The 26,099-nt window shown below is 29.7% G+C and overlaps 1 protein-coding gene across 2 annotated transcripts in view; it reads right to left on the minus strand.

The window, feature by feature from the left end:
* LOC129957182 (insulin-like growth factor-binding protein complex acid labile subunit) overlaps positions 1 to 25,632 on the minus strand; it is a 53,211-nt gene extending 27,579 nt beyond the window's left edge. For both annotated transcript variants that reach the window (XM_056069377.1, XM_056069375.1), the window contains exon 1: positions 25,486 to 25,632. The gene's annotated coding sequence lies outside the window, so the exon portion shown is untranslated. The remainder of the gene's footprint in view (positions 1 to 25,485) is intronic.
* Positions 25,633 to 26,099: the final 467 nt, after the last annotated feature.

Consider the following 26,099-nt stretch of genomic DNA (forward strand, 5'->3'; position numbering starts at 1 on the left):
TGGATACTATTAAAGCATGTCAAGGAATTTTCGCCAAATAACTCGCCTAGAGTTTCAGTAAAAATGCTAAATTTACACCAAAAGTTAATATTTTGTAGCTAGTGTACACTAGTGCCATATAAGGCGTTCTCTGGTATGACAAGTTTATTAGAGAGCATGAGAGAAAGTTTTATGGAGACCAACCTCGGGTTTTTTTTCATTCGCAAAGATCCAAAACGTCGAAAGTCGAGACTCGTTTTTAGAAGATTACAATCCAATCACTAAACATGTTTCGCATGGGTGAAATAAATAAATAAATAAAAATTAGTATTTCAGCTGCTTTTTATTCATGTGTCTTTGTCTTTTATTTCTTGTGTACATGTAATTACCATCTTGTATTGTGTTTTCTGTGAGAAATATGCTTGATCGTCTGCCTCTTTTTTGTCTTGCGCTACGTGATTAAACTTATAATTGTGTCATTCGTCGTTTTAAAGGGTGTCCTTCTGGTGTCAATGTCCATGTGCTTGTAAGTCTTTCTTGGCATTTTATTTAACACCAGAATGTTTACAGACTGGCATATCTGTAAATTGCAACAGGTGGCATGCGCGATGCAGTGATTGTTTAAAACGACTGTTTATTTTATTTATTCACAGTTTGCAATATTTCCAACAAAATTTAATTTTGTATTTTCATTTAATTGACAAGAGTTATATACGTGGGCTTATTTACATTAGAACAAATTTCAGAATACTATTTTTTGTCTTTTTTTGTGTTTATGTGTGTTTTCAAGTTCGGTTTTGTTTTTTTTTAGTTGGGTAAGTGATGGGCAAGTCTACACCCCGACAAAACCATATTAGAATGAGATCAAATCAGACTAATTTTTTTTAAGACTTAAAATGTTTTATAATTTTTCACCAGTATTTCTTCTTTAAAATTACGTTTAAATTTAAAACTTACAACAGACATGCAGACATCAGTTCTTTTGAAAGCGACCCCCATTTTAACGTCTTGTTGTTTCGGTTTTGACATGATATTTGTTATTTAGAAACTATTTATATAGAAATTAAGTTGAAAGCAATAACGAATATTTGGCGTTTAAAGTCGAGGAAGGAAAAGCAAGCCATGAATTTTCCAATGCATAAAGTCCTCTAGAAAACTTAATGTAGCCCGAACTCAAAAACAAAAAAAGCTTTCTCTCTCTCTCTCTCTCTTTTTTTTTTGTGCACAAAATGGGGTATTTTTTATTTTATTAAAATATAGATGTTTTTTCTAATTAAAAAAATATGAAGTTAAAATATGCTACATTATTTGTCCATTTCCTAAATAGGAGCAAGTTGCGAATAAATTCCAATTATAATTCTTATCAATGGCTAGTTCTTTTAAATTAAAAAAAATCAGAATAAAAAATTCCTTCAACGGAATATTCAAATATGACGCGCATTATAAAATTCCATTTGTGTCCTTTATGTATTATGCCTTTGTAACTTTCCCTTTCTTTTCAATATCTTATTCACATTCTACGATAAATTGAAATAAGCAGAAAAATAAAAAAGGTCAAATTCTAATTAATAATAATAAAAAAAAAAGAATAACGATCGTAATTGCCTTTATGGAATTCGTTTGTAGAAGTTAATAAAATCGAAAACTAAGCGGCTTCGTTTATTAACGAATCATAATAAGATTCTGTTGTATTACGTCACTAAAATCTGCATTACGTTTGACTCGACAATATTTGATCATAACAAACTACATAGTTCTTTGTTGTTTCACTCTTTTTTGATTAGAAGGCGCATTTCATCGATATCAATTTCGGAAATAATATTTATTGATGTTTATCTTTCCCAGAAAAACAGATTCTTCTCCTCCATTCTTTTCTTGATAGTTGTAACTGTTCACTAATACAAATACCAAGAAAACTGACAATTCTTATTAAAACAAATCGTTTCTAAAAAAGAGAAGCTTTCTGACTAAGAAATAATGAATAAGAATTAAAATACAAAGAACAATTCTTAACAGATATTAGTTTTTATACATTTTGAAACTACTGGCATATAACAATACATCAGTGATTTAATAATCTTTTTCAATTATCGTTTGGTATTATTAATTTTTCGAACAATGATTCATTCGTTTCAAATTATCATTTGTTTCACAGTGATATTTTAACTACACATTTTATATAAATGATTGGCCTTCTAGACAAGAAAATTCCAAAGGATAATTTCGTAAATTAATTATTTTGCTTTTTGTTTCTCCCTGAATAATGATGATTAATGTTTGGCTAGAAGATTTTTAACAAAAATATACAAAAAGAAAGAAAAAAAAACATTAAATTAAGACTAGAAGTGGACGATTGTTTTTTAAACAATTTTTAAAAATTCGCACTACTAAGAGAAAAATTTCGAATTCGTAATTCAAAAGAGGTAAAAGATACTTGTATGAAAATATTTTATAAATCCCCTTCTTGAATTATTATAACTATAGGTTATAAAAATTCGAATAAAAGGATTTAGACCTACATCATACTGCCTAATTGGTTCTTTCAAATAATAAGTTTATTTTCACCTACAAGAGGGACATTTATTAATGAATTTATAAAAATAAAAATTAATTGAATTAATAATTAAAAATTAAGTTAATATATTTTAAATTGAATTAGACTTCAATTCAATTTTTAAATTAGACAAGCTTTACTAATGCTACTAATACCGAATAATGTTAGTATACATCATAAAAACATACAATAAGATAGACAAAGATTAGAAATCAGCAAAGAAATATAAAAATTAAAGTTTTGATGCATTTCTCGTCATGCTTTGACATTTTTTCTCATTTAATCCTTAGTGAAGTTTCTATTCCTAAGTTGGCAACAATTCATATTCGGATGCCGCTCACGTGCATATCAAATATAAATCTTTGGAATTCTGGGTTTTTTTTATTTAGATTTTTTTTTTTTACTTCAGTTTCATGTTTGTTTCATTCTTTATCTGTAAATAAATTGATATTATCATTGCTTGTATTGAATTTAAATGTTTTCGTGTTATAAGAAGAGTTACTTATGTTTACAGATCTTAATATTCATTATTTAACTGGATTGCTATATTGTTGTATATTTACAATCCATTAAATATATGAATATTTTATTTCATGATTCTTTTCATATACTTAAGCAACTGACAAAGAAGCCTTTTTAGAAGTTCCTCTTTCAATTTGCAAAACTAAATTTTATTCCAGAAACGATACGTGTTTAAATGATTTAATTTTAAGTTGTCTTTACAATTTGTAAACATCTTTTTGAGACACTCTGTATGATGCCAAAAAATAAATGACTATAGTAAACGAATTATAACAAAATGATATATAAATTATTCTAAAGAGGTGTTACAGCAATATTACCAGCAATAACCATTAAAAAATTTGTAAAAAAAAATATTTCAAACAGGAAACTGATTTTTACCTTTACAAACAAGACAAAAAAAGGCAACATGCATAAAGGATCCCAAACTGAAAATGGCAATGCCACTTACGTGTATCACGTGAGCGTGAATTAACTCCCTTGAGATTTCTTAATATTCGAGAGCTGTTTCATTTTGATTTCCCAAGGTAACTAAAAGCTACAAAACACTTACACTTAGTTGAAAAGAATAGAACTAGGACCTTTAAATGCTTTTTTTTTTTTTTGGAAAACTCATTTTAACTTTGCTCTTCACAAAAAGTGAGTTAACTCCTAAAGTTTTTGAGACAATTCGATAGCCTTTTTTTTACTAACATTTAAGGCAATGAATATATGAATATAAGGCAATAATAAAATGTTAAGCTAGATTTCATGATCTTAAAAATATTTCTGTATAGATGCGATGAAACAAAAAAAACTACACATTTCACTTAAGGTATCCAACTGGGTTTGGAGGATATACTTCAAAAAAAAAATGTGTTTACAGGATGCGTTTTATTAATATAAAGATAAAATGATGAATAAAAGTGAAATTATTTAAATATATATGTAGGTTTTGAAGAAAAAGCATATTTTGATGTAAATGTTAACATTTTTTTTTTTTTAAATTAAGATGTTCTAGAGAAAAAAATTTATTATGATTGTTCTAGAGAAAACGTTTTTCATTTTTCTTTCAAGCATAACATATTAGAGTGTAACTAACTATTTTCTAAGAATTTTATTCAAAATTAAAATTTTTATGTATAATATATGAAATTATGTATGAAATTTTAGAATTTTTTCAACAATATTTACATTAAAAAATCATAAATCCACTTCTAGAATATTCAAAAGCAAATCAATAGCTCATTACATTCTGCATAACATGACGAACATCCATTATAAATTTCATTAAGATATCTTGATTTTATTTTTTGAGATATGTACGATATTAGTACAATAGAATTAAAAACTCGTTCTTCAGAAAACGCATTTAAAGTTTTTAAATGTTTATAAATAAGAATCACTTACATGTCAATAGTTTGCTACAACTTGGCTTCTAATTGACATGGAGACAAAATAAAGATATCACTGAAAACAAGAACGTATCTATTTTTTAAAACTTCAAAAAAAAAAAAAAAATGCGAATTTTCATCCAAATTCATGCTTTTAGACTAGTCGGATACCTTACCATGCTTGAAATATTTTAATTACTTTCAAAGATTTCGAGAGGTCTTCGCTTTGTGAAACAATGCTAAACATTCGCTGTAGTTGAAAAACCGAATATTTGTTAACACTTTCTCATCAAAATCACCGACCAAGTGATTTCAGTGATCACTTAAAAAACTAGTGATTTCAATGATCACTTAAAAAAATACAAGTGATTTTAGTGATTTTCGGAAAGACTTAAAAACTTAGTTTATTTTAAACATAGGGATAAATACCATTAAAGAATAATAGCTGTGGATTTTTTTTTTTTCATAAATTTCATACAAAATGGGAAAGAAATTGGAAAACTGACGTAACTGAACCTTTCGATCTTAATGATGACAGCTACTTTTTTTTTATCGTTATATCAATATATCGTTTTTTATCGTTATTTTTTATCGTTTTTATATCGTTTTATCAATAATATCACAAGAAATTAATGCATATACAAACTAAAATTTCAGAAGTTGTCTTCTCAGTCAGGAATGGCCTTCTTTTCTTCTTAGACTCTCAGGGCTGGGGTGGCCTGGTGGTAAGGTCTTGGTTTGGAATCTGAGGGTTTCCGGTTCCAGTCCCGATTCCATCGGAAAATCGTCGTGTAAGTGGGATTAGTGCACATTAAATACGTTGGGGATAAACGTCCTCTCGCCACTGTGATGTGGGCGTTGAGAGAGGAGCTGCCAGCCCACGTGTCATTCTCGTTGTCTGACCAGGGTTCAGAATTACGAGGTCCGTCCCAAGGTCTAGTGTTGCTTTAAAACGAGACGTTAATATAACTAAATTAAACTTCTCAGACACTTTCTAATAAAGTTGTAATCCTCCTCCGCACCACGTATCGAATTATGGATCTTAGGTAAGGCCACAAATGTATTGCAGGAGTTAGCGAACAGTAATGCTACAAGGTCATAAATGCCAGTACTTAGATTTTTATTTTCAGTGTCCCATGCCTAAAAGTTTTATGCTTCATAGTGTAAAGGAGACATAATATGCATTTTGGGCGCACTTTTTTGTCATATTGAAACCAAAAACTGATACAGAACCAAATTTAAATTTTAAAAAATCACACACCAAATTTCATTTATTTAAATCACTGCGTTTTTCATCTTCTCATATACTAAGCATAGAGATGTATAGTAATCGTCAAAAAAATAGAACGCCAGATTTTGACGAATCTCCACGTTTCTGACCTACCTGAGTTCGAAAAACGTATTTTTGGAAAATGTCTGTCTGTCTGTGACAAAAATAATTCAAAAACACTTTGAGCTAGACGGCTGCAATTTAGCATTCGGTTTTCACATCTAATTTGCAGATTTCTATCAAATTTTGAGCGAAATTTATTCAAATGGAGTTGTCTGTCCAGCTATTTGAATATAAGTTCATACGATTACAGCAAAATGAAAAAAGCTAGATGGAAGAAATTCGGCATACATATTTAATATCTACATTATAGACACCTATCAAATTTTGAACCAAATGGATTCAGTACTTTCAGAAACATGTAACTGGAATAACTGAAAAATGCATTGATTTAAATATATGAAATTTGATACGTGTATCGCAACTATGATAGTGAGTGTCAAATTTTGCTTGTAATCGGTTGGGAAAAATGTGTCTAAATAACCAATTTATTTTTGGATACTCTTAACAGCATACCAGGAAGTAACCGTAAAAAAAAAGAAGAAAAAAAAACTTCGCCAAGGATCACGCCGTCGATTTCGTAAATATGCCAAATTCATGCGAAAGGTAAATATTTTATAATTATTGTATGCCAATGCCAATGCCAAGCAAAATTCTCTCTGCCTTACCCAGGGCCCGCAAATTTTTTGCAGGAGGAGGGGGGGGGACAGGAGATAAAATCTTCAATCAACAAATGATCAATTCTTTGAAGGATTTGATTAAAATTTCATACAGATTTAAATTTTAAATGTTCAAACTGCCAAATAATTTTCATTTTCGGAAGTTATGGAATTTTTGAACTATCTTGTTTACATAAAGACGATTGATTCATTGGCAGACTTCGTTTAAAAGTTAATATGAGATTACACTTGGTCTACACTTTAGATGCTAAACCTGTGTACTGTGTATTAATTTAGCTGCTTATGTCTTGTAGATATCATGTTCCCTAGGACCCAGACAGCCGAACAGATAGACGTCTTTTCAAAAGATAAGGTTCGAAATTTGGGGAATATCTACAAATTTGGTGTTAAAACTACATACCAGATGTTATCTATCTACATCCAGCGTTTTTGAGTCATCGTTTTCGTAGACAAACTGACATAACTTCAAAATTCTGTTTTCGAATTCATTTCAATTGATAATTCATAAATTTTCAATCAAATAAAACCATTGAAAATTCTATTTAGAAAATATCTGGTTAAAATGGATTGAATAATTATGAATTCATTGACAATATCCATTTTCCATTGTGGGTTTTTCGACTGGTATTCATTTATTTATGAAATGGTTACTACTTTGCTAACTATAGATACCTATATCAGTTCTACTTTGCTAACTATAGATACCTGAATCAGTTCTACTTTGCTAACTATAGATACCTGGATCAGTTATTCTTTGCTAACTATAGATACCTGTATCAGTTCTACTTTACTTAGATACTTGAATGAGTTCTTCTTTGCTAGCTATGGATACCTGTATCAGTTCTACTTTGCTAACTATAGAAACCTATATCAGCTCTACTTTGCTAACTATAGATACCTGAATGAGTTCTTCTTTGCTAACTATAGATACCTGAATGAGTTCTTCTTTGCTAATTATAGATACCTGTATCAGTTATACTTTGCTAACTATAGATACCTGTCTCAGTTCTTCTTTGCTAACTATAGATACCTGTATCAGTTCTACTTTGCTAACTATAGATACCCATATCAGCTCTACTTTGCTAACTATAGATACCTGTATCAGTTCTTCTTTGCTAACTATAGATACCTGTATCAGTTCTACTTTGCTAACTACAGATACCTATATCAGTTCTACTTTGCTAATATAGATACCTGAATCAGTTATTATTTGCTAACTATAGATACCTGTATCAGTTCTACTTTGCTAACTATAGATACCTGCATCCGTTCTACTTTGGTAACTACAGATACCTATATCAGTTTATAAATGCATTTACCACTATGAAACCCAAACATAAAAATTTATTTGTGTGTATCTGTAGGTCCTTGTGACATTTTCATCGAAGACAGATGAACTTCCAGAAAATTGTAGCTTCTGCGTTACGAGCTACATTAATATAAGGAAAAAAAAAATATTTCAGAAGGGTGTTTTTAAATGAGTGAAGCGGAAAGTTCTATTTTTTTTTTAATTTTTACGTTGTTGTTTTTTTTTTGTATGTTTCGTCTGTTTGGTTTTTGCGTTTTGCAGTTGCATGTTCACTTCCTAAATTTCTTATATCATTGATTTTTTCTCTCCTTTATTATTATTAAAATAACTTTACTTCTCTATTTTATTACTTTTTTACTTTCCCTTTCTCTTGATAGTTTATTTTGTTTAAAAATCTACTTTTTAAAAAAAAATTTTTTTTTCTTCCGAATTCCTTTGAGCCTAATTCGTAACAAATGCGTTATGCAAATTTGAAATAATAATTACGAAATTATTTTTTCCCTAATTATTTTCGGCACAATTCGGAAAAAATGACTTTAGCAATTGTTTAAAAATAAACACGGATAGGAGATTATAGGCATAGTCCTAGGAGTCCACATTTCATAGGAGATTATAGGCATAGTCCTAGGAGTCCACATTTCATAGGAGATTATAGTCTGGGTTATGCTTATCGATTTTTCAACAACTAGCAAAATTTTTGTGACTGAAATTTGTTCAAAATTTTGATAGAAATCTATTGCATTTGCGCAAAGAACACATCCCTAATTTCATCTACCTATCTCAGAGCGTTTGGAATTATTGTATTCACAGATAGATAGTCATTTATTCCAACCAGCGCAAGTGATCCCATGAAAACTTTTTCGCATACTAAGGTGTTATCACAGAGAACGCCTTTTTTGGCATTGGCGTACAATAGTTACGATATATTAAACTTTGGCTTAAATTTAAGATTTTTACTGAATCTAACGTGTGTTCTTTGGCGAGTTGTTTGACGACGAATCTTTCACATGCAGTGAATAGTATTCGAAAATAGAATTTGTGTTTTAAACACGTTTTTCCCAACCGATTGAAACAAAATTTGACATAAAGAAACTCTTGTAGTGACAAAGTTACATACCAAATTTGATATATTAAAGTCATTCCATTTTTGAGTTATGAAGTTTATGCATTTCTAAAAGTACAGACAAACAGACAGTCGACCCCTTGTTGGATTTGGCTCAAATTTTAAGATACATCTGCACTATAGATGTTAAACCTGTGCACCGAATTTTATTTATTTAGCTCTGACTGTTTTTCAGCTATTGTGTCAAGTTATAGCAGGGCAGGCAGCAGGACTAGCAGGGCTGACAGATCTCTTCTAAATGGATTTTGCCCAAAATTTGGTTAAGAAATTCGGTGTAAAGACCCAAAAGAGACTGTACCAAATTTAGCTCAAAAATTTTTTGTGTTTTCTTTGTTTCAGATAGACAGACGAACATTTGCTAAAAATTGGAATCTCCATTCCAATCCGCTTTTTATTGTGAGTTTTCCGACTACTGATTACTTAAAAGACAGGATCACTGTTTTGCAAATTATTAATTGCAATATTTATACAAGTCGAAGGAGCCAGCAACCACTAAGATATTTAAAAATTTAAAAATATTTGTGGCTAATTTTTGGGCATTTGCGTTTTCTTCTAAGATCTACTGGTTTTCGGAAGATGGGAGTTTCTGACATCTTTGTCAGAAGTTGCCCATTAAGGAAATTAAAGACAAGATAACAATATAAAATTTTTTGGAGATACATAGAATTCTATAAACGAATTAATGCGAAGGGTCTAAATTTTTCCTGTAGTTTGTATGTGTTTCTAAAGGAATGCATTAAAAGCATACATATTTAAATATTATTTGTTCAATGCTTTTTTCTAAGTATCATAAGATGCCTTAATTGTTCAGCTTAATATAAATTAAATTAATTGTTCATTTTAAAGCTACCCAGAGATTATTTCGAAAAGAAATTAATAATAACTGAACTGTGATCAGAAGACGAGGATCGGGCCTCAGAAAGAGGTGGAAATGTGACCTTCGAGAAATATAAAAAATCATCTACATATCGGATCTTCCATGACATCTGTTTTCTAATCTATGATTCGCGAAGAATATAAAATGACATTTGAGACCGTTTTTATGTTCAGATAGTATTTTTCAACATTCAATTATTTTAAAACTATTTAATTCTCTTTTAAATATAACAGGAACACTCTTGGGAGCATTAAATTTTCCATAAAAAAATTCCTCTGATGTTCAAAAAATAAATAATAGATATCTTCAGCCTATTCCATTGAGGACTGTAAAGAACATTTTGTATTAAAAACTATAGAAGTGGTCTCTTCAAAATTTTCTCACATGTTCAGATAAAGATATTAATACCCCTTCTCCTACTCTTCTCATATAAATGTGTGGTCATTTTACATGGCCTTTAACTCCCTGAGTGCTCTGATTTTTTATTTTCAAAGTTTCACAGGTGAAAGTTTTATGCTTTATTTAAAAGAAGAATAACGGAGAAAAGTAAAGAAGACTGAATATGTACTAAATTTTTTTTTTCGATCAACTGGAATTAAAAAATTTACACAGAGTCGTAATTTTGTAAACAAGGTCAAATAAGAAATGTTGTTTGTTTAAACGATTATGTCTTTAAGTTATAGTCTTTACACGCATGAGAAATTGCAGACTAACAAAAGAACCAATCTCTTGATATATTTTGATTCAAAAGTTGATATGGATCTACCTACCTTTAGATGCTGAATCTGTGTACTAAATTTCATTTATCTAGCTTTTTACGTTTTGAAGACATCATTTTCACTTGTATTTGGACTGCCGGACAGATAGGCATTATGACGACAGATTAAGTTTAAAATTGCATTGAAATGCATAAATTTCGTGTTAGAACAATTACCAGATTTCATTTCTCTATATCAAAGCGTTTCTGAGTTATCATGTACATAGACAGACAGACAGACATAACTTCAAAAATTTGTTTTTGGATTCCTTTTAATTTATAATTTATAAATTCTCAATCAACGAAAACCATGGAAAAGTCTATATAGAAAATGATTGGCTAAATTAAAATGAATAATCTTGTATTCGTTGACACCATTCATTTTTCATTGAGGTTTTTTCGACTGTTATGTATCTATTTATGAAATGGCTACTACTTTTCTAGCTAACTATATTTGTATCAATTTATGAGCGTAGCTACCACTATGAAAATCAAAAATCAAAATTTATTTTTTATGTCTATTTATAAACCTCTTATGAGATTTTTTTCTCGTCCAACGAAATTCCAGAGTATTGTAGCTCCTTGGTACCGAGCTGCATATAAATGAGAAAAGAAAATATAACTTTTTTTTGAGAGTGCTGTTTTTAAAAAATTGAAACTTTAGATTTTGCGCCTTGTTTTTTACAATTTCTAAAAAATTACGTAAATCCATATGGGTTTAAACGGTTCGTATACGAAATTTGTCTGAAATACCGACCGTTAGATGCTTTATTTATTTAGTTTAAGTTTGATGAATGGCCCATTTCAAATCTACACAGGACTTTCTACATGTAAACTTTATAATTCTGAACCCTGATCAGATGATGATGAAGATACCTGGACCAGCATCTTCTCTTGAAATTTCCACACCACTACAGCAGGAGAAGTTTTAACTTCCAAAGAATACAGAATTATTTATTATTTGCCAATGGATTCTAAACCCCTCCTCGCTTTTACGCATGCGTTAGGATGAGTTTAATTCGTCAAAATAGGGGAGGGGGAAAGATGAAAGGAGGAGATGTTTACATTTATCAATCAAGTAAATTCCAGAAATGCGTGCATCCTTCTTCATCTCACCCCTCACTGTGATAGAATCATCGAAAAGTGGTCTCTCAGTTTACTGAAACGAACAGTACACATTAGATTCTCCCTGTATACGCCATTTAAACTCTGACTCTCTACATATCGAATCTATTGTAGAAACTGGTCTCGAATTTATAATCCTCATTTTTCCCGAAAATTTTAAAGATTTTTTTTTTCTCTGAAGAATATAAAATGATGTTTAAGATCACTATCATCGTCAGATGTTGTTGCTCATCATTAAAAACATTTAGTATCCTTTAACATGCAATTGGAATATATCTTATAAGCGTTAATTTTCTACAATGGAATCATTATAAAATTGAAATAATACACATTAATAGCAAGCCTACTTCATTACAGAAATTAAAGATTGTTTTGCATTAAAAATGGTGGGTGTGGTCTCCACGAAACTTTCTCGCATATTTTAATAACGGTGCTACCCCTCCCCTCCCCCCCCCCCTCCACCACCACCATCTCCTTACTTGCATGAGATTGTGAATCATGGGCAAGGTTGTAAACACCACAAGTATTCATACTTTTTTATTCAAACTTCCGCACATGACAATTTTGAACTTCGTTGCAACATAAAATAAAAAAAACCCGAATATGTGTTTTAGTCGCCTGTTTCGACCAATATAAACCAAAATTTGGTACGGGACTAAAATTTTAGCAGCAAGATCAGATACCAAATTTTATTTACATATTTAATTATATTTTTATTTATTTAATTATTAATATTATTAAATTTGTTTGATTTATCGCGTTTTGAAGTACAGACTAACAAACGATCAACTATTGATGGGATTTGGTCAAACTTTACTAAGGATTCATAATTTAGATGTTAAGCCAGTGTAACAATTTCAATTTATCCAGCTTTTAGTGTTTTGTAGTTTCATATTCACTTGCTAAATTTTTTATATCGAACCTTAGACATAAAATTATTTTTTCCAGAATTCCTTTGAGCTCAATTCATAACAAATGCGTTATACAATTATGAAACCATAGACATAAAATTATTTTTTTCCAGAATTCCTTTGAGCCTCAATTCATACCAAATGCGTTATACAATTATGAAACCATAGACATAAAATTATTTTTTCCAGAATTCCTTTGAGCCTCAATTCATAACAAATGCGTTATACAATTATGAAACCATAGACATAAAATTATTTTTTCCAGAATTCCTTTGAGCTCAATCCATAACAAATGCGTTATACAATTATGAAACCATAGACATAAAATTATTTTTTTCCAGAATTCCTTTGAGCCTCAATTCATACCAAATGCGTTATACAATTATGAAACCATAGACATAAAATTATTTTTTTCCAGAATTCCTTTGAGCCTCAATTCATAACAAATGCGTTATACAATTATGAAACCACAGACATAAAATTATTTTTTCCAGAATTCCTTTGAGCTCAATCCATAACAAATGCGTTATACAATTATGAAACCATAGACATAAAATTATTTTTTTCCAGAATTCCTTTGAGCCTCAATTCATACCAAATGCGTTATACAATTATGAAACCATAGACATAAAATTATTTTTTCCAGAATTCCTTTGAGCCTCAATTCATAACAAATGCGTTATACAATTATGAAACCATAGACATAAAATTATTTTTTCCAGAATTCCTTTGAGCTCAATCCATAACAAATGCGTTATACAATTATGAAACCATAGATATAAAATTATTTTTTCCAGAATTCCTTTGAGCCTCAATTCATAACAAAGGCGTTATACAATTATGAAACCATAGACATAAAATTATTTTTTCCAGAATTCCTTTGAGCTCAATTCATAACAAATGCGTTATACAATTATGAAACCATAGACATAAAATTATTATTTTTCCAGAATTCCTTTGAGCCTCAATTCATACCAAATGCGTTATACAATTATGAAACCATAGACATAAAATTATTTTTTTCCAGAATTCCTTTGAGCCTCAATTCGTAACAAATGCGTTATACAATTATGAAACCACAGACATAAAATTATTTTTTCCAGAATTCCTTTGAGCCTCAATTCATAACAAATGCGTTATACAATTATGAAACCACAGACATAAAATTATTTTTTCCAGAATTCCTTTGAGCTCAATTCATAACAAATGCGTTATACAATTATGAAACCATAGACATAAAATTATTTTTTTCCAGAATTCCTTTGAGCCTCAATTCATACCAAATGCGTTATACAATTATGAAACCATAGACATAAAATTATTTTTCCCCGAATTCCTTTAAGCACAATTATGAAACCATAGACATAAAATTATTTTTTCCAGAATTCCTTTGAGCCTCAATTCATAACAAATGCGTTATACAATTATGAAACCATAGACATAAAATTATTTTTTCCAGAATTCCTTTGAGCTCAATTCATAACAAATGTGTTATTCAATTATGAAACCATAGACATAAAATTATTTTTTTCCAGAATTCCTTTGAGCCTCAATTCATACCAAATGCGTTATACAATTATGAAACCATAGACATAAAATTATTTTTCCCCGAATTCCTTTAAGCACAATTATGAAACCATAGACATAAAATTATTTTTTCCAGAATTCCTTTGAGCCTCAATTCATAACAAATGCGTTATACAATTATGAAACCATAGACATAAAATTATTTTTTTCCAGAATTCCTTTGAGACTCAATTCATACCAAATGCGTTATACAATTATGAAACCATAGACATAAAATTATTTTTTTCCAGAATTCCTTTGAGCCTCAATTCATAACAAATGCGTTATACAATTATGAAACCACAGACATAAAATTATTTTTTCCAGAATTCCTTTGAGCTCAATCCATAACAAATGCGTTATACAATTATGAAACCATAGACATAAAATTATTTTTTTCCAGAATTCCTTTGAGCCTCAATTCATACCAAATGCGTTATACAATTATGAAACCATAGACATAAAATTATTTTTTCCAGAATTCCTTTGAGCCTCAATTCATAACAAATGCGTTATACAATTATGAAACCATAGACATAAAATTATTTTTTCCAGAATTCCTTTGAGCTCAATCCATAACAAATGCGTTATACAATTATGAAACCATAGACATAAAATTATTTTTTTCCAGAATTCCTTTGAGCCTCAATTCATACCAAATGCGTTATACAATTATAAAACCATAGACATAAAATTATTTTTTTCCAGAATTCCTTTGAGCCTCAATTCATAACAAATGCGTTATACAATTATGAAACCACAGACATAAAATTATTTTTTCCAGAATTCCTTTGAGCTCAATTCATACCAAATGCGTTATACAATTATGAAACCACAGACATAAAATTATTTTTTCCAGAATTCCTTTGAGCTCAATTCATAACAAATGCGTTATACAATTATGAAACCATAGACATAAAATTATTTTTTTCCAGAATTCCTTTGAGACTCATTTCATACCAAATGCGTTATACAATTATGAAACCATAGACATAAAATTATTTTTCCCAGAATTCTTTTGAGCTCAATTCGTAATAAATGCGTTATACAACTAAGGAACAATACTCATGAAATTATTTTTCTTCCCGAATTCCTTTGAGCACAATTCATAATAAATGTATTATGCAACTATGAAGCATTAGTCACGGAAAAGAAATTATAGGCATTTTCGTCTGGGTCTCCTTATCAGTTTTCTATAGATAGCGTTTTTGAATGATTGTGTTCACAGATAACTTATTTCCAATCAGGAGAAGGGATTTCTCCAAAACTTAATTAACTCTCTATTAAATGTGGTATCTACGCCTTGCTTGGCATTGGCGTACCATAGCTAGGAAATACGAATCTTTGGCATGAATCTTAGCATTTTTACTGAATATATCGTGTGATTCTTGGCGACAGTTTTGGCTATTAATCCCTGGCATGCGCTTAATAATATCAGAAAATCGAATTTGGGTTTTAAACACGTTTTTCCTAACCGATAGAAACAAACATTTGACATAAAGCACCTCTTGTAGTGACAAAGTTACATATCAAATTTGATATATTAAAGTCATTCCATTTTTGAGTTATCACGTTTACATTCTTCTGAAAGTACAGACCGACAGACAGTCAACATGTTGTTGGATTTGGCTCAAATGTTGAGATATGTCTGCACTATAGATGTTAAATCTGTGTACCGAATCTTATCTATTTAGCTCTCACCATTTTGTAGCTCATGTGTTCATTTATATTCGAATCGCAGGACAGAAAGATTTCCCCTGGACCGAATTTGCTCAAAATTTCATATACAAATTCGGTGTAAAAGCCCTGTACCAGATTTCATCCGTCTAGCTCAAAACGGTTTCGTTTTTTTTTTTTTTTTTTTTTTTTGTCACAGACAGACGAACATTTTCCGAATACTGAAATTTTCATTCTAATCCGTTTTTCATTGTGAGTTTTCCGATTGTAAATTACTTTTAAAAAATATCACTGTTTTGCAAAGTATTAAATGCAATATTTACATTATTCGAAGAATCCAGCTACCACTAAGATATTTAAAAATTTAACTATATTTATGTCTTAATTTGTTGGTTTTGTGCTTTTCTCATCTAAGTTACTTGAATTTTCTGGAGATGGTGGTTTATGACATCTTTGTCAGAAACTGCTTGTAAATGAAATTAAAAACCAAATAGCAATTTAAAATTTCTTGAACGCGCGCTGAATTCTGGAAACGAACAAAATTGGGAGATCTATATTTTACGCATGGTTTGCTTCTATTTCTGAAGAATTGCATAAAAAAGGGCATATTTAAATATTATTTTTTGATGTTATTTCTAACTATAATAAGATGCCTTAATGGTACACTTTAATTTAAATTAAATTAATTGCCTATTTTTAAGCTACACAGAGATTATCTAGGAAAGAACTTTGCAACTCTGAACCCTGATCAGAAGCTTAGGGCCGTGCCAAAGAAAGAGAAGGAAATTTAACTTTCGAAGAATATAAAATCATCTACATATCGGATCTTCCATGAAATCTATTATTGAATCTATGATTCTCAGAAAGAATATAAAATGACATAATGCCCTGAGTGCTCTGATTTTTATTTTCACAGTTTCACACGCAAGAGTTTTATGCGTTATATTAAAGCAAATAAGACTGAATATGAATTTTAGAAATCTTTTTTTTTTTTTTGACCGACCGTCACCAAATTTTACTGAATATCATAATTTTGTAAATAAGATTACATACGAATTTTTATTTGTTGAAACGACTGCGCTTATGTGTTAAAGCATTTAATGCATGGAAAAGTTTATGTTTATAAATGGCTAACTTTTTCACCTGTTTGGTTCACAAGTTGATATGGATTTGCACCTTAGATGCTAAAGGTGCGTGCCAAGTTTTATTTACTTAGCGTTCTACGTTTTGCAGATATCATTTTCACTTGTACTTGGACAGCCGGAAATATAGACGTTTTGTCGAGGGATTAAGTTTAAAATTGCAGAGAAATCCTCAAGTTTAGTGTGAGAACAACATACCAGATTTCATTTCTCTACCTCAAAGAGTTTTTGAGTTGTCGTCTTCACAAACAGACAGACATAATTCTAAAAACTTGCTTCTAAACTCATTGCAATTGATTATTTATAAATTATGTATCAACAAAAATCATGGAAAATTCTTTTTAGAAAATGACTGATTAAATTTGATTGAATATGCTTGAATTCGTTGACGTCATTCATTTTACACTGTGCGTTTTTCGACTGTTATGCATTCATTTGTGAAATGATTACTACTTTGCTAACTATAGATATTTGTATCAGTTTATGATTCTAGCTACCACTATGAAAATTAAAAATTAAAATTTATTTGTGCTTATCTGTAGGCACCTGTGCGATTTTCTTCAAAGTCCTACGAACTTCCAGAATATTGTAGCTTCTGCGTTTGAGTTGCATTGGAATAAGAAAAAAAAATATTTGAAAATGATGTTTTTAAACAAATAAAATCGAAAGCTCTTTTTTTTTTTTGCTGCTTATATTTGATATACGAGAATATTAAAATCGAACAAATCTCAAAATTTTAAAAAGGAAAAAAAAAAAAAAATTCGTAAGAGATTATTATTGCAAAAATGAATAAGAAATGACAAGGAAAGATTAATATTCGGAATCTTTCGTCCCAATTGTATTCATTAGCTGAAATCCATGGACAAAGAAAACATTGATATTTCGTTTTAGAAAATAATTGCTTAACATAAATTAATCAGAGGGACTATTCACCATAAAACTTTATTGCTTTCTCTCTAATAAAGGTGTTATTACAAAGAATTCCTTGCTTTGCATTGGCGTACAATAGTTACGAAATATAAACCTTTGGATAAACCTTTAGAAATATAAACCTTTGAATACAGTATTTTTACTAAATCTCTCGTGTCATCCTTGGCGAGTTATTTGGCGATTATACTCTGGCACGCAGTTAATAGTACGCGAAAATCGAATTGGAGTTTTAGGCGCATTTTCCTCAAACGATTAGAACAAAAATTTGATCCAATCGGTTGAGGATAACCAAATATGTTTAAGTTACTGCACTTTTGAATTATCGCGTTTACTTATTTCTGAAAATACAGACCGACAGACAGTCAACCCGTAGTTGGATCTCGCTTGGATCCAGCTCTCTTCGTTTCATAGTTATTTTATTAACTTTCATTCGAACAGCCGGACAGATGGACTTCTTCTGGACCGATTTTACTAAATATCTGAAAGGTGTATACAAATCTACGAATTTGGTATAAACACAGTGTACCAAATTTCAACCGTCTAGTTCAAAGCGTTTTTGAGTTATCCTTGTCACATGCAGACAGACTCACAGACTTTTTTTTAAAAATTGCTTTTTTTCGAACTCTTGGAGGTCTGAAACGTGTATATTTGTCAAAATCTAAAGATCGAATGTTTTATGATTCCTATACTTTATTTTTCGTTTACGGGAAAGTAACGAAAGCTATGAATTCGTGAATAGGATTATTCGTTTTCAATTGCGAGTTTTGGGACTGTTAATTACTTAAAAAAAAGATCATTGTTTTGCAAATTATTAATTTCAATATTTATACTTGTCGAAGAAATCAACTACCACTAAGATATTCAAAAATTTAAATATATTTGTGTCTAAATTTTCTGCCTTTGTGCTTTTATTTTCAAAGTCCAAATAATTTTCAAAAAACGGCAGTTTCAGATGTCTGCCTATGAATGAAATTGAAAGGTGATAATTTAAAATTTTTAAGAGATGAGTAAAATTCCGCAAACATAAAGATGATAGGACTAAATTTTGCATATAATTTCTTTCTTTTTATAAAGATTTGTATGGAAGCGCAAGCAATTAAATATTATTTGTTCCGTTTAGTTTAAATTAAGTTAATTGCACATTTTGAAGCTACACAGAGATTATTCTGAGAAGAAATTTGTAACTCTGAACCATGATCAGTAGACGAGGGCCTTACCACAGAAAGAGAAGGAACCTCGAATCTTCCACTGAATCTAGAGTCGAATCTATAATTCTCCAATACCAAAAGAATGTGCTTCTCGAAGAATATAAAATGACATTTGAGACTCCTTTCATGTTCAGACAGTATTTCTCCTATAATTATTTTAAAAGCATTTAGTTTTCTTTGAAATGTTAAAGAAACCCTCTTGGGAGCGTTAATTTTCTATAATAAATTCCTCTGAAGTTCAAATAATAGATTACAAATATCACCCAGCTTAGACCATTGAAGAATACAAAAGTTATTTTGTATTAAAAGCCAGTCACAGTGGTCTCCTAAAAACTATTCTCACATGTTCAGATAAAGATATTAATAACCCCCCTTAGTTTTAAAAGCATTTATGACTCTTTGCAATTGATTATTTATAAATTCTGAAAAAAAAATCATTATAAATTCTAGTTAGAAAATGACTGATTAAATTAATTTGAATTCTCTTGAATTCGTTGACACCATACATTTCCATTTTGGTTTTTGCGACTGTTATGTATTTATTTATGAAATGATTAAATTTTGCTAGTTATTTAAATTTGCATTTATTTATGAACATATCTACCACTATGAGAACCAAAAATAAAAATTTATTTGTGTGTATCTGTAGGCCCTTGTGATAATATCTTCTATGGCCAAAGAACTTCGATAATATTGTAACTTCTGCATCAAGAACAAGAAAAAAATTAAGTTTGTTTGAGAATCATGATTTTTAAAGGTGTGAAATAGAAAGCTTTAAATTTTGAGCCCAGTTTTTCACAATTTCTAAAGAATTACGAAGAATCATACGTACTTAAACGATTCGTATAACATATGTTTTTTTCTCAATAAAGTAAAATGCTTTTTTTTTTCAATTTAATTTTGATTAATGACCCATTTCAGAGCTACACAAGGTGTTTCTTCAAGTAACCCTAATAATTCTGAGCCATGATCAGATGACAAATAAGACATCCGAACCAGCATCTTCTCTTGAAAGCAACACTTTCAACACAAAGCATTAGGACTTTTGATTTTCAGCGAATATAGAATCAATCATCTACACAATAGATTCTCTAAGGAAAGATTTTACTCAAAATTAGAAAGGTGTCTGCAAATCTACAGATTTGATATAAAGAGTGTGTACCAAATTTCAGCCATCAAGATTAAAGCTTTTTTGTGTTATCTTTGTCACAAAGAGACGGGCATTTTCCAAAATTGAGTTTTTCGAACTCAACAAGGTCTAACACTTTGGGATTCGTCAAAATCTCGAGTTCGAACTTTTGAAGATGCTATACTTTCTCTATATTACGCAGACAAAAAAGTAAAAAAAAAATTAAAAAACTATGAATTTGTAAATAGAATCCGTTTTTCATTGTGCATTGTTGGTTTCCCAACTTTTAATTCATTAAGAAATGATCACTGATTTGCAAATTATTAATTTTAATATTTATACTTTTCAAAGGAACCAACTACTACTCAGATATTCAAAATTTTAAATATATTTTTGTTTGTATTTGGTACATTTCTGTCTCTATCTTCGTTGAGTGATGTATTTTTTAGAAGATGGTGGCTTCTGTCATCTTTTTCAGAAACTGCCTATAAATAAATTTAAAAACAAAGTAACAATTTAAAATTTCTTGGGCATGCGTAAAATTCTGTCAACGAACAAAAATGAGAGGTCTAAATCGTAGGCATGGTTTGCTTCTATTTCTAAATAATTGTATAAAATCATGGGCATTTAAATTTTATTTGGTCTATATTTTTCCAAATATAATAAGATACCTTGATTATGCAGTTGAATTTAAATTTTAAATTAAATTAATTGCCCATTTTTAAGTTATACAGAGATTATCTCGAGAAGAATTTTGTAACTTTGGACCATGAGTAGAAGACGAGGGCTGTACCATAGAAAGAGAAGGAGGATTGACCTTCGAGGAATTTATAATAATCTTCATATCGGATCTCCTATGGAATCTATGGCCGAATCTATGATTCTCCGATGCCGAAAGAACATGTTTCGCAAAGAATATAAAATGATATTTGAAATTGCTTTCACGGTTTGACATTATTTCTCCATTTAATTATTTTAAAAACATTTAGGTGTCTTTGAAAAGTTATCGACGCGTTACTTTTCTATAATAAATTCCTCTGAAGTACAAATAATAGATAACAGTTATCTTCAGTATATTCCATTGAGGAGCACATTTTGTATTAAAAATTAGTAGCAGTGGCCTCCTCGAAGATTTCTCTCATGTTCAGATGAATATATTAACCCCCCCCCCTTCCTCTTCTCATGCAAAATTATACACTTTTTACAAATCCATGAAGGCCATGAGTGCTCTGATTTTTTATTTCAGAGTTTTCACACATGAGAGTTTTGTGCTTTGTATTCAAGGAAAGAGGACCGAGTATGTATTTTAGACCCCTTTTTTCCCCACCTTCCGTAACCAAAAATTTACGCAGAGCCATAATTTTGCAAACAAGGTACGAATTTTTATTTGATTTAGTGAGTGAGTTTTTGAGTTATGGCATTTGCAGGCATGAGATAATACAGACTAACAGATTGACCAACTTCTTTACCTATTTGGTTCACAAGTCAATACGGATACTATAGACGCTAAATCTGCGTACCTAATTTTATTTATCTAGCTTTCTATGTTTTGAAGATGCTATTTTCACTTACAAAGGCGGCAAGGCAGGCATCTTATGAAAAGATTTTGTTCAAAATTTGAACCATATTTTGTGTTAATGCCAAATAACAAATTTCAATTTTGTTGGGAAAATTTTTTTGGCATTCTCTTTAGACATGTCTGAAACGTAAAGATTCATCAAAACATCAAATTTGATGATAGCAATCTTTTCCTTTAATATGCTTCTTAAAAATAAAATAAAAATGAAGCCAATTTTGAAATATTGAAATAGAACAAATTTCAATAGATCGATTATCTTTGAAAACGTCACTCAAACAGGCGGGAATGATCTCCTGAAAACTATCCTGTATAGACTCTAAGTCGTCGAGATGCCCCCGGCATAAAATGCTGTGCGCTCCGCAATTTCCACGGGTCTATGCATCAAATTTTAAAAGTCCATAGTTTTATGCGGGAGAGCATGCATCTTCTGAATCTACAATTTCATTCTCTAGCGCATGAAATATGGACCTTAGAAAGTCCATGAATGCTCAATATTTCATTCTCAGAATCTCAAACATGAGAGTTGTATGCTTCATAGAATAATAAAAAAAAAGTTTGATATTTGTGTATTAGTTGCATACCGTTGGCGATATCTCTTCTATCTTGGCGTGAATACAGCATTTTTACTTTCTTGTATACGTAGTAAACAGAAAATACATTAATATTCGAATTCGAGGTTTTAACGAATCTCCATGTTTCAGACCTCTCTGAGTTCGAAAAACATATTTTTGAAAAATGTCCGTCTGTCTGTCTGCCTGTGACAAAAATATCTCAAAATCTCTTTGATCTAGAGTTATGAACTTTGGTATACGGCCTTTATACCAAGTTTGTGGATGTCTATCAAATTTTCAGCAAAATTCGCACAGAATAGGTCTGTCTGTCCGGCTGCTCAAATATAATTTAGAACGATAATTACAAAACGAAGTGAGACAGATCGATAAGATATGGTACACATATTTAACATCTATAGTATAGACACCTACCAAAGTTTGAGCAGAAACTAAAAACGGATTGTATTTTCAGAAACATATACACGCGATAATCCAAAAGCGCAATAACTTCAATATATCAAATTAGGTATGGAAATTTTGCTTACAAGTGAATTTCGAATCAAATGTTTGTTTTCATCGATGGAGAAAAACGCGTCAAAAGCATAAACTCAATTTTTCGATATTATTAACCGCATGCCATGGAGTAACCGTGAAAAATCTCACCAACGATGACAAGGCAGATTCGGAAAAAATGCTAATTTCACCCCAAAAGTTAATATTTCGTAACTTTTGTACGAATTATGATTTGGAATATTTTCTATATGTCGGTTTATATGTGAAAAAAAGTAAAAAATAATTATAAATTATTACTTAATCCAATTTCAGATTCTAGCATAAATTTTATAATTCCAATACTTTTACTAACTCATTTTATCGAAGTTATAAATTTAAAAAAAATGAAATTACAGAAAAAATAATTGTACAGAAAATATCTGTATATGCAATCAATATTTTTCATTCTGCAATCTAGAACTACCCAGCTAATTTTCATTTTTATAATTCCGTACAAACAACAACAACAAAAAAAAATACTCGTGAGAGGCAAAATTGATGTGAGACTCAGTTCTACGATGCTGCAAATAAATTCGTAATAAATTCTTTAATTAAATTTGTATAAAAATACGAAAATAATGCTTCATATTGCTACAAAATTAACTGAAGAAAAAGTTTACATAATTACTAACTTACTAATTTTACTCATATATAATTTGTAGTACTTTAGTGTTCAGACGCATATTTTTATAGCAGATCTTTGCGTCATCTCATTAAACAGTTTTTAATGCAGACGATATTTATTTTCCATGAAAATAAATAAAATTCACAAAACTTTCATTCAAAGATTATATTTCCTTATTTCATAATTATCATTCAACCGCAGACGATTTTTTTTTACGTTTTCGGTATAAAACCATTAATTATTTTCACTTGTTATTTAAATGCAATTTTTTAAAAAAATTTAATCCGAAAACATTTGCACCAAACTAAAATAATACCGCTCACTGAATTGCATTAATTAATTTGGTACATGATTTCTACACTGTCCGAGGCACCAGACGTGAAATATACCAAAATTTTCCACCGAATATTCCATACTTCTTCTTTTTTAAATTAGTTATTTATTTAGTTCGAAATTTGCTAAATATTGTAGATGTAGGGGGGGGGGGGGGAATTCTGAGTCAAAACAAATTATTGATCATTTTTTTTACGATTTAATTAAAAAATCCTGAAACTACGTCGATTGTTTTTAGAAACGGAATAATTTTTATCTCCGTATTATATTTGCAGCATTTTTATTCCAAGTTTGAAGCCCAAACCTTTAATCTTTAAAATTTTATTAATTAATAAATTTCATGATCGTTTCACAGAAAAGCATTTATTTTTCTAACTATAGAAGAATATAACTTTCAAATCTATTCTATACTATCAAATGAAGTTTTTTTAAAAAAAATTCTACGGTCTAACAAAGACTAACTTCAATATTTTTTATTAACGCAATAAATACATAATATCAGCATCTATATCAATCAAATGCATGATTATTAAATCGTTATTTGCTCAATTAATATTTTAAAAAATTAACTTTTACACAAAAATGTTCTTTTTTTTTTTTCCTCTGACGAAAAATGCATATCGCAACTGTTATCTTTAAATAAAATTAAGTATAGAAAAAAAAAGAAAAAGGAATCCAGAATTAAGCACATTAAATTGAATTCATTTATCAATAATTCCAATTTTAGAATTTTTGATTTTGATAAACATTACGTTTAATAATCCACATGTATGCATAAAAGCAGAAAATTGCTGAAGAATTCGAGATAATGATGAAGTTTATAAAAATGTACGAAACCCGAAAAAGATAACAATATTACAATAAATACTTCTTGAACTTTTTGTGATACTGTAGTTTATAACTACACAAATTAAAAAAAGTGTTTTAAATCGAAAAAATTTATTTAATACCTTTCTTTGGATATAGAATTCCAAGAATGAATTCTTATCAGTATGTATTATAATATTAAAACAATAATTACATGTAATAAATAACTAAATACTTATTGCTATACAAAGATTCAACTTTTTTTTAAAGTTAATTTTTAAAATAATCGCAATCTTATCTTATTATTAAATGCTATCCAAAAAAAAAAATGAAAAATTGAAAAATTATTTTTATAAAGTAAGAAAAAGAATACTGTATACACTTCACTATCCTCCAATTTTTCATTATAATTTAATTCATATTCTAATAAATTTCGCTTTTCATGAATTTGCACTTCAAGAACAAATTCTTAATTAAATTCACAAACAATATTATTCTATTTTTCATTTCTAACAGAAATGTCACATTATCCGATACAATCACGTCCGAAAAAATCTTCAATACGAACAAAAATTCAAAGAATTAATTTTTTTTTCGAAAAATTATTTTTATAAAGTAAAAAAAAAAAAGAATATTATATACACTTCTCTATCCTCCACTTTTCGTTATAATTTAATTAATATTCTAATAAATTTCGCTTTTCATGAATTTACACTTCAAGAACAAATTCTTAATCAAATTCACAAACGATATTATTCTATTTTTCCCTTCTTACAGAAATGTCACATTATCTGATACAATCACGTCCAAAAAATCTTCCGATACGAACAAAAAGACCAAACTCACCTGGCAAAAACAAGTGCAAATCGTCTGAGGGTCTTCTTTCGACCGCGTCCTCATCGCCAACTGAAGGGTGGAGGAGAGAAATACCCCATCGCAGGAGGGAGTGAGGGAAGGGAGGAGGACTCACCTTCGGACATCCCAAAGCACGACCGGAAGTGATCGCGTGCTCCTGAAAAAGCTATAAAAAATAGAAAAAATAAACCATCTCTCTTTTTCTAACTTCTTTCATTTCGATCCTTCGTTCTGTTTGTTCGCAGGCGATAGTTTTCCATCTCGATTTCTTTGTTTTTTAATTCCAATATCGTCTGCTATAGTAGTTTGAATGAGCGAAGTTGAATTGTTTTATTCATTCTTTTGTCAGAAAATGACAAGAACGAAGAATAGATAATTTGGTCTTCTGTTAGAAAAAAAAAAGGGTGAATCAATGAAAAAAAAAATTTCTGCCAAGATAAAACGATGCATACAATAAATATTATTAGCCATTTTTTAATAAAATACTAGGCATGTGTAATTAGTAAACTTATCGTTTATAACAGATTCTTCTTGTTTTATTTCAGTGGTGGCTCGCATATTTTGAAACGAATAGCATCACAAAAAGTAGTTATCGAGATATACGT

The sequence above is a fragment of the Argiope bruennichi genome, chromosome 11 (assembly GCF_947563725.1).
Source record: "Argiope bruennichi chromosome 11, qqArgBrue1.1, whole genome shotgun sequence".
Classification (NCBI taxonomy): domain Eukaryota; kingdom Metazoa; phylum Arthropoda; class Arachnida; order Araneae; family Araneidae; genus Argiope; species Argiope bruennichi.